General features: G+C 37.0%; 1 long non-coding RNA gene across 1 annotated transcript; it reads left to right on the top strand.

The window, feature by feature from the left end:
* Positions 1–1,487: 1,487 nt before the first annotated feature.
* LOC127925892 (uncharacterized) lies at positions 1,488–5,056 on the top strand. Its single transcript, XR_008122745.1, has 3 exons — positions 1,488–2,005; positions 4,668–4,781; positions 4,969–5,056. It is a non-coding gene; the product is annotated as an uncharacterized LOC127925892 (long non-coding RNA).
* Positions 5,057–8,466: the final 3,410 nt, after the last annotated feature.

The following is an 8,466-nucleotide window of genomic DNA, read 5'->3' as shown; positions in this document are numbered from 1 at the left end:
GGTCTTTCCATCATTAAATGATGTAGGTCTTTCCATCATTCAAACCTGTTAAATGATGTAGGTCTTTCCATCATGTTAAATGATGTAGGTCTTTCCATCATTCAAACCTGTTAAATGATGTAGGTCTTTCCATCATTCATCCAACCTGTTAAATGATGTAGGTCTTTCCATCATTCATCCAACCTGTTAAATGATGTAGGTCTTTCCATCATTCATCCAACCTGTTAAATGATGTAGGTCTTTCCATCATTCATCCAACCTGTTAAATGATGTAGGTCTTTCCATCATTCATCCAACCTGTTAAATGATGTAGGTCTTTCCATCATTCATCCAACCTGTTAAATGATGTAGGTCTTTCCATCATTCATCCAACCTGTTAAATGATGTAGGTCTTTCCATCATTCATCCAACCTGTTAAATGATGTAGGTCTTTCCATCATTCATCCAACCTGTTAAATGATGTAGGTCTTTCCATCATTCATCCAACCTGTTAAATGATGTAGGTCTTTCCATCATTCATCCAACCTGTTAAATGATGTAGGTCTTTCCATCATTCATCCAACCTGTTACAATGATGTAGGTCTTTCCATCATTCATCCAACCTGTTAAATGATGTAGGTCTTTCCATCATTCATGTTAAATGATGTAGGTCATCATTCATCCAACCTGGGTCTTTCCATCATTCACCCAACCTGTTAAATGATGTAGGTCTTTCCATCATTCATCCAACCTGTTAAATGATGTAGGTCTTTCCATCATTCATCCAACCTGTTAAATGATGTAGGTCTTTCCATCATTCACCCAACCTGTTAAATGATGTAGGTCTTTCCATCATTCATCCAACCTGTTAAATGATGTAGGTCTTTCCATCATTCATCCAACCTGTTACATGATGTAGGTCTTTCCATCATTCACCCAACCTGTTAAATGATGTAGGTCTTTCCATCATTCATCCAACCTGTTAAATGATGTAGGTCTTTCCATCATTCATCCAACCTGTTAAATGATGTAGGTCTTTCCATCATTCATCCAACCTGTTAAATGATGTAGGTCTTTCCATCATTCATCCAACCTGTTAAATGATGTAGGTCTTTCCATCATTCATCCAACCTGTTAAATGATGTAGGTCTTTCCATCATTCATCCAACCTGTTAAATGATGTAGGTCTTTCCATCATTCATCCAACCTGTTACATGATGTTAAATGATGTCTTTCCATCATTCATCCAACCTGTTAAATGATGTAGGTCTTTCCATCATTCATCCAACCTGTTAAATGATGTAGGTCTTTCCATCATTCATCCAACCTGTTAAATGATGTAGGTCTTTCCATCATTCATTCCCACACCTGTTAAATGATGTAGGTCTTTCCATCATTCATCCAACCTGTTAAATGATGTAGGTCTTTCCATCATTCATCCAACCTGTTAAATGATGTAGGTCTTTCCATCATTCAACCTGTTAAATGATGTAGGTCTTTCCATCATTCATCCAACCTGTTAAATGATGTAGGTCTTTCCATCATTCATCCAACCTGTTAAATGATGTAGGTCTTTCCATCATTCATCCAACCTGTTAAATGATGTAGGTCTTTCCATCATTCACCCAACCTGTTAAATGATGTAGGTCTTTCCATCATTCATCCAACCTGTTAAATGATGTAGGTCTTTCCATCATTCATCCAACCTGTTAAATGATGTAGGTCTTTCCATCATTCATCCAACCTGTTAAATGATGTAGGTCTTTCCATCATTCACCCAACCTGTTAAATGATGTAGGTCTTTCCATCATTCATCCAACCTGTTAAATGATGTAGGTCTTTCCATCATTCACCCAACCTGTTAAATGATGTAGGTCTTTCCATCATTCATCCAACCTGTTAAATGATGTAGGTCTTTCCATCATTCATCCAACCTGTTAAATGATGTAGGTCTTTCCATCATTCATCCAACCTGTTAAATGATGTAGGTCTTTCCATCATTCACCCAACCTGTTAAATGATGTAGGTCTTTCCATCATTCACCCAACCTGTTAAATGATGTAGGTCTTTCCATCATTCATCCAACCTGTTAAATGATGTAGGTCTTTCCATCATTCACCCAACCTGTTAAATGATGTAGGTCTTTCCATCATTCATCCAACCTGTTAAATGATGTAGGTCTTTCCATCATTCATCCAACCTGTTAAATGATGTAGGTCTTTCCATCATTCATCCAACCTGTTAAATGATGTAGGTCTTTTCATCATTCATCCAACCTGTTAAATGATGTAGGTCTTTCCATCATTCATCCAACCTGTTAAATGATGTAGGTCTTTCCATCATTCATCCAACCTGTTAAATGATGTAGGTCTTTCCATCATTCATCCAACCTGTTAAATGATGTAGGTCTTTCCATCATTCATCCAACCTGTTAAATGATGTAGGTCTTTCCATCATTCATCCAACCTGTTAAATGATGTAGGCTCCTTCATCATTCATCCAACCTTTCCATCATTCATCCAACCTGTTAAATGATGTAGGTCTTTCCATCATTCATCCAACCTGTTAAATGATGTAGGTCTTTCCATCATTCATCCAACCTGTTAAATGATGTAGGTCTTTCCATCATTCATCCAACCTGTTAAATGATGTAGGTCTTTCCATCATTCATCCAACCTGTTAAATGATGTAGGTCTTTCCATCATTCATCCAACCTGTTAAATGATGTAGGTCTTTCCATCATTCATCCAACCTGTTAAATGATGTAGGTCTTTCCATCATTCATCCAACCTGTTAAATGATGTAGGTCTTTCCATCATTCATCCAACCTGTTAAATGATGTAGGTCTTTCCATCATTCATCCAACCTGTTAAATGATGTAGGTCTTTCCATCATTCATCCAACCTGTTAAATGATGTAGGTCTTTCCATCATTCATCCAACCTGTTAAATGATGTAGGTCTTTCCATCATTCATCCAACCTGTTAAATGATGTAGGTCTTTCCATCATTCATCCAACCTGTTAAATGATGTAGGTCTTTCCATCATTCATCCAACCTGTTAAATGATGTAGGTCTTTCCATCATTCATCCAACCTGTTAAATGATGTAGGTCTTTCCATCATTCATCCAACCTGTTAAATGATGTAGGTCTTTCCATCATTCATCCAACCTGTTAAATGATGTAGGTCTTTCCATCATTCATCCAACCTGTTAAATGATGTAGGTCTTTCCATCATTCAACCTGTTAAATGATGTAGGTCTTTCCATCATTCATCCAACCTGTTAAATGATGTTAAATGTAGGTCTTTCCATCATTCATCCAACCTGTTAAATGATGTAGGTCTTTCCATCATTCATCCAACCTGTTAAATGATGTAGGTCTTTCCATCATTCATCCAACCTGTTAAATGATGTAGGTCTTTCCATCATTCACCCAACCTGTTAAATGATGTAGGTCTTTCCATCATTCATCCAACCTGTTAAATGATGTAGGTCTTTCCATCATTCATCCAACCTGTTAAATGATGTAGGTCTTTCCATCATTCATCCAACCTGTTAAATGATGTAGGTCTTTCCATCATTCATCCAACCTGTTAAATGATGTAGGTCTTTCCATCATTCATCCAACCTGTTAAATGATGTAGGTCTTTCCATCATTCATCAACCTGTTAAATGATGTGGTCTTTCATCATTCATCCAACCTGTTAAATGATGTAGGTCTTTCCATCATTCATCAACCTGTTAAATGATGTAGGTCTTTCCATCATTCATCCAACCTGTTAAATGATGTAGGTCTTTCCATCATTCATCCAACCTGTTAAATGATGTAGGTCTTTCCATCATTCATCCAACCTGTTAAATGATGTAGGTCTTTCCATCATTCATCCAACCTGTTGTTAAATGATGTAGGTCTTTCCATCATTCACCCAACCTGTTAAATGATGAAGGTCTTTCCATCATTCATCCAACCTGTTAAACGACGTAGGTCTTTCCATCATTCATCCAACCTGTTAAACGATGTAGGTCTTTCCATCATTCATCCAACCTGTTAAATGATGTAGGTCTTTTCATCATTCATCAACCTGTTAAATGATGTAGGTCTTTCCATCATTCATCCAACCTGTTAAATGATGTCGGTCTTTCCATCATTCACCCAACCTGTTAAATGATGTAGGTCTTTCCATCATTCATCCAACCTGTTAAATGATGTAGGTCTTTCCATCATTCATCCAACCTGTTAAATGATGTAGGTCTTTTTCATCATTCATCCAACCTGTTAAATGATGTAGGTCTTTCCATCATTCATCCAACCTGTTAAATGATGTAGGTCTTTCCATCATTCATCCAACCTGTTAAATGATGTAGGTCTTTCCATCATTCATCCAACCTGTTAAATGATGTAGGTCTTTCCATCATTCATCCAACCTGTTAAATGATGTAGGTCTTTCCATCATTCATCCAACCTGTTACACGATGTAGGTCTTTCCATCATTCATCCAACCTGTTAAATGATGTAGGTCTATTCCATCATTTAAATGATGTAGGTCTTTCCATCCAACCTGTTAAATGATGTAGTCTTTCCATCATTCATCCAACCTGTTAAATGATGTAGGTCTTTCCATCATTCATCAACCTGTTAAATGATGTAGGTCTTTCCATCATTCACCCAACCTGTTAAATGATGTAGGTCTTTCCATCATTCATCCAACCTGTTAAATGATGTAGGTCTTTCCATCATTCATCCAACCTGTTAAATGATGTAGGTCTTTCCATCATTCACCCAACCTGTTAAATGATGTAGGTCTTTCCATCATTCACCCAACCTGTTAAATGATGTAGGTCTTTCCATCATTCACCCAACCTGTTAAATGATGTAGGTCTTTCCATCATTCACCCAACCTGTTAAATGATGTAGGTCTTTCCATCATTCATCCAACCTGTTAAATGTAGGTCTTTCCATCATTCACCCAACCTGTTAAATGATGTAGGTCTTTCCATCATTCATCCAACCTGTTAAATGATGTAGGTCTTTCCATCATTCATCCAACCTGTTAAATGATGTAGGTCTTTCCATCATTCATCCAACCTGTTAAATGATGTAGGTCTTTCCATCATTCATCCAACCTGTTAAATGATGTAGGCCTTTCCACTCATTCATCCAACCTGTTAAATGATGTAGGTCTTTCCATCATTCATCCAACCTGTTAAATGATGTAGGTCTTTCCATCATTCATCAACCTGTTAAATGATGTAGGTCTTTCCATCATTCATCCAACCTGTTAAATGATGTAGGTCTTTCCATCATTCATCCAACCTGTTAAATGATGTAGGTCTTTCCATCATTCATCCAACCTGTTAAATGATGTAGGTCTTTCCCATCATTCATCCAACCTGTTAAATGATGTAGGTCTTTCCATCATTCATCCAACCTGTTAAATGATGTAGGTCTTTCCATCATTCATCCAACCTGTTAAATGATGTAGGTCTTTCCCATCATTCATCAACCTGTTAAATGATGTAGGTCTTTCCATCATTCATCCAACCTGTTAAATGATGTAGGTCTTTCCATCATTCATCCAACCTGTTAAATGATGTAGGTCTTTCCATCATTCATCCAACCTGTTAAATGATGTAGGTCTTTCCATCATTCACCCAACCTGTTAAATGATGTAGGTCTTTCCATCATTCATCCAACCTGTTAAATGATGTAGGTCTTTCCATCATTCATCCAACCTGTTAAATGATGTAGGTCTTTCCATCATTCATCCAACCTGTTAAATGATGTAGGTCTTTCCATCATTCATCCAACCTGTTAAATGATGTAGGTCTTTCCATCATTCATCCAACCTGTTAAATGATGTAGGTCTTTCCATCATTCATCCAACCTGTTAAATGATGTAGGTCTTTCCATCATTCACCCAACCTGTTAAATGATGTAGGTCTTTCCATCATTCATCCAACCTGTTAAATGATGTAGGTCTTTCCATCATTCATCCAACCTGTTAAATGATGTAGGTCTTTCCATCATTCATCCAACCTGTTAAATGATGTAGGTCTTTCCATCATTCATCCAACCTGTTAAATGATGTAGGTCTTTCCATCATTCATCCCAACCTGTTAAATGATGTAGGTCTTTCCATCATTCATCCAACCTGTTAAATGATGTAGGTCTTTCCATTAAATGATGTAGGTCTTTCCATCATTCACCCAAATGATGTAGGTCCCATCATTCATTCAACCTGTTAAATGATGTAGGTCTTTCCATCATTCATCCCAACCTGTTAAATGATGTAGGTCTTTCCATCATTCATCCAACCTGTTAAATGATGTAGGTCTTTCCATCATTCATCCAACCTGTTAAATGATGTAGGTCTTTCCAATGATGTAAATGATGTAGTCTTTCCATCATTCATCCAACCTGTTAAATGATCAGGTCTTTCCATCATTCATCCAACCTGTTAAATGATGTAGGTCTTTCCATCATTCATCCAACCTGATGATGTAGGTCTTTCCATCATTCATGTTAAATGATGTAGGTCTTTCCATCATTCATCCAACCTGTTAAATGATGTAGGTCTTTCCATCATTCATCCAACCTGTTAAATGATGTAGGTTTCCATCATTCATCCAACCTGTTAAATGATGTAGGTCTTTCCATCATTCATCCAACCTGTTAAATGATCATTCATCCAACCTGTTAAATGATGTAGGTCTTTCCATCATTCATCCAACCTGTTAAATGATGTAGGTCTTTCCATCATTCATCCAACCTGTTAAATGATGTTAAATGATGATAGGTCTTTCCATCATTCATCCAACCTGTTAAATGATGTAGGTCTTTCCATCATTCATCCAACCTGTTAAATGATGTAGGTCTTTCCATCATTCATCCAACCTGTTAAATGATGTAGGTCTTTCCATCATTCATCCAACCTGTTAAATGATGTAGGTCTTTCCATCATTCATCCAACCTGTTAAATGATGTAGGTCTTTCCATCATTCATCCAACCTGTTAAATGATGTAGGTCTTTCCATCATTCATCCAACCTGTTAAATGATGTTTCCATCATTCATCCAACCTGTTAAATGATGTAGGTCTTTCCATCATTCATCCAACCTGTTAAATGATGTAGGTCTTTCCATCATTCATCCAACCTGTTAAATGATGTAGGTCTTTCCATCATTCATCCAACCTGTTAAATGATGTAGGTCTTTCCATCATTCATCATTCAACCTGTTAAATGATGTAGGTCTTTCCATCATTCATCCAACCTGTTAAATGATGTAGGTCTTTCCATCATTCATCCAACCTGTTAAATGATGTAGGTCTTTCCATCATTCATCATTCAAACCTGTTAAATGATGTAGGTCTTTCCATCATTCATCCAACCTGTTAAATGATGTAGGTCTTTCCATCATTCATCCAACCTGTTAAATGATGTAGGTCTTTCCATCATTCATCCAACCTGTTAAATGATGTAGGTCTTTCCATCATTCATCCAACCTGTTAAATGATGTAGGTCTTTCCATCATTCATCCAACCTGTTAAATGATGGTCTTCCCATCATTCATCCAACCTGTTAAATGATGTAGGTCTTTCCATCATTCATCCAACCTGTTAAATGATGTAGGTCTTTCCATCATTCATCCAACCTGTTAAATGATGTAGGTCTTTCCATCATTCATCCAACCTGTTAAATGATGATGTAGGTCTTTCCATCATTCATCCAACCTGTTAAATGATGTAGGTCTTTCCATCATTCATCCAACCTGTTAAATGATGTAGGTCTTTCCATCATTCATCCAACCTGTTAAATGATGTAGGTCTTTCCATCATTCATCCAACCTGTTAAATGATGTAGGTCTTTCCATCATTCATCCAACCTGTTAAATGATGTAGGATCTTTCCATCATTCATCCAACCTGTTAAATGATGTAGGTTTCCATTTCCATCATTCATCCAACCTGTTAAATGATGTAGGTCTTTCCATCATTCATCCAACCTGTTAAATGATGTAGGTCTTTCCATCATTCATCCAACCTGTTAAATGATGTAGGTCTTTCCATCATTCATCCAACCTGTTAAATGATGTAGGTCTTTCCATCATTCATCCAACCTGTTAAATGATGTAGGTCTTTCCATCATTCATCCAACCTGTTAAATGATGTAGGTCTTTCCATCATTCATCCAACCTGTTAAATGATGTAGGTCTTTCCATCATTCATCCAACCTGTTAAATGATGTAGGTCTTTCCATCATTCATCCAACCTGTTAAATGATGTAGGTCTTTCCATCATTCATCCAACCTGTTAAATGATGTAGGTCTTTCCATCATTCATCCAACCTGTTAAATGATGTAGGTCTTTCCATCATTCATCCAACCTGTTAAATGATGTAGGTCTTTCCATCATTCACCCAACCTGTTAAATGATGTAGGTCTTTCCATCATTCATCCAACCTGTTAAATGATGTAGGTCTTTCCATC

This window comes from Oncorhynchus keta, unplaced genomic scaffold (genome assembly GCF_023373465.1).
Source record: "Oncorhynchus keta strain PuntledgeMale-10-30-2019 unplaced genomic scaffold, Oket_V2 Un_contig_6458_pilon_pilon, whole genome shotgun sequence".
NCBI lineage: Eukaryota > Metazoa > Chordata > Actinopteri > Salmoniformes > Salmonidae > Oncorhynchus > Oncorhynchus keta.
This window is presented reverse-complemented; position numbering and strand designations above follow the sequence as displayed.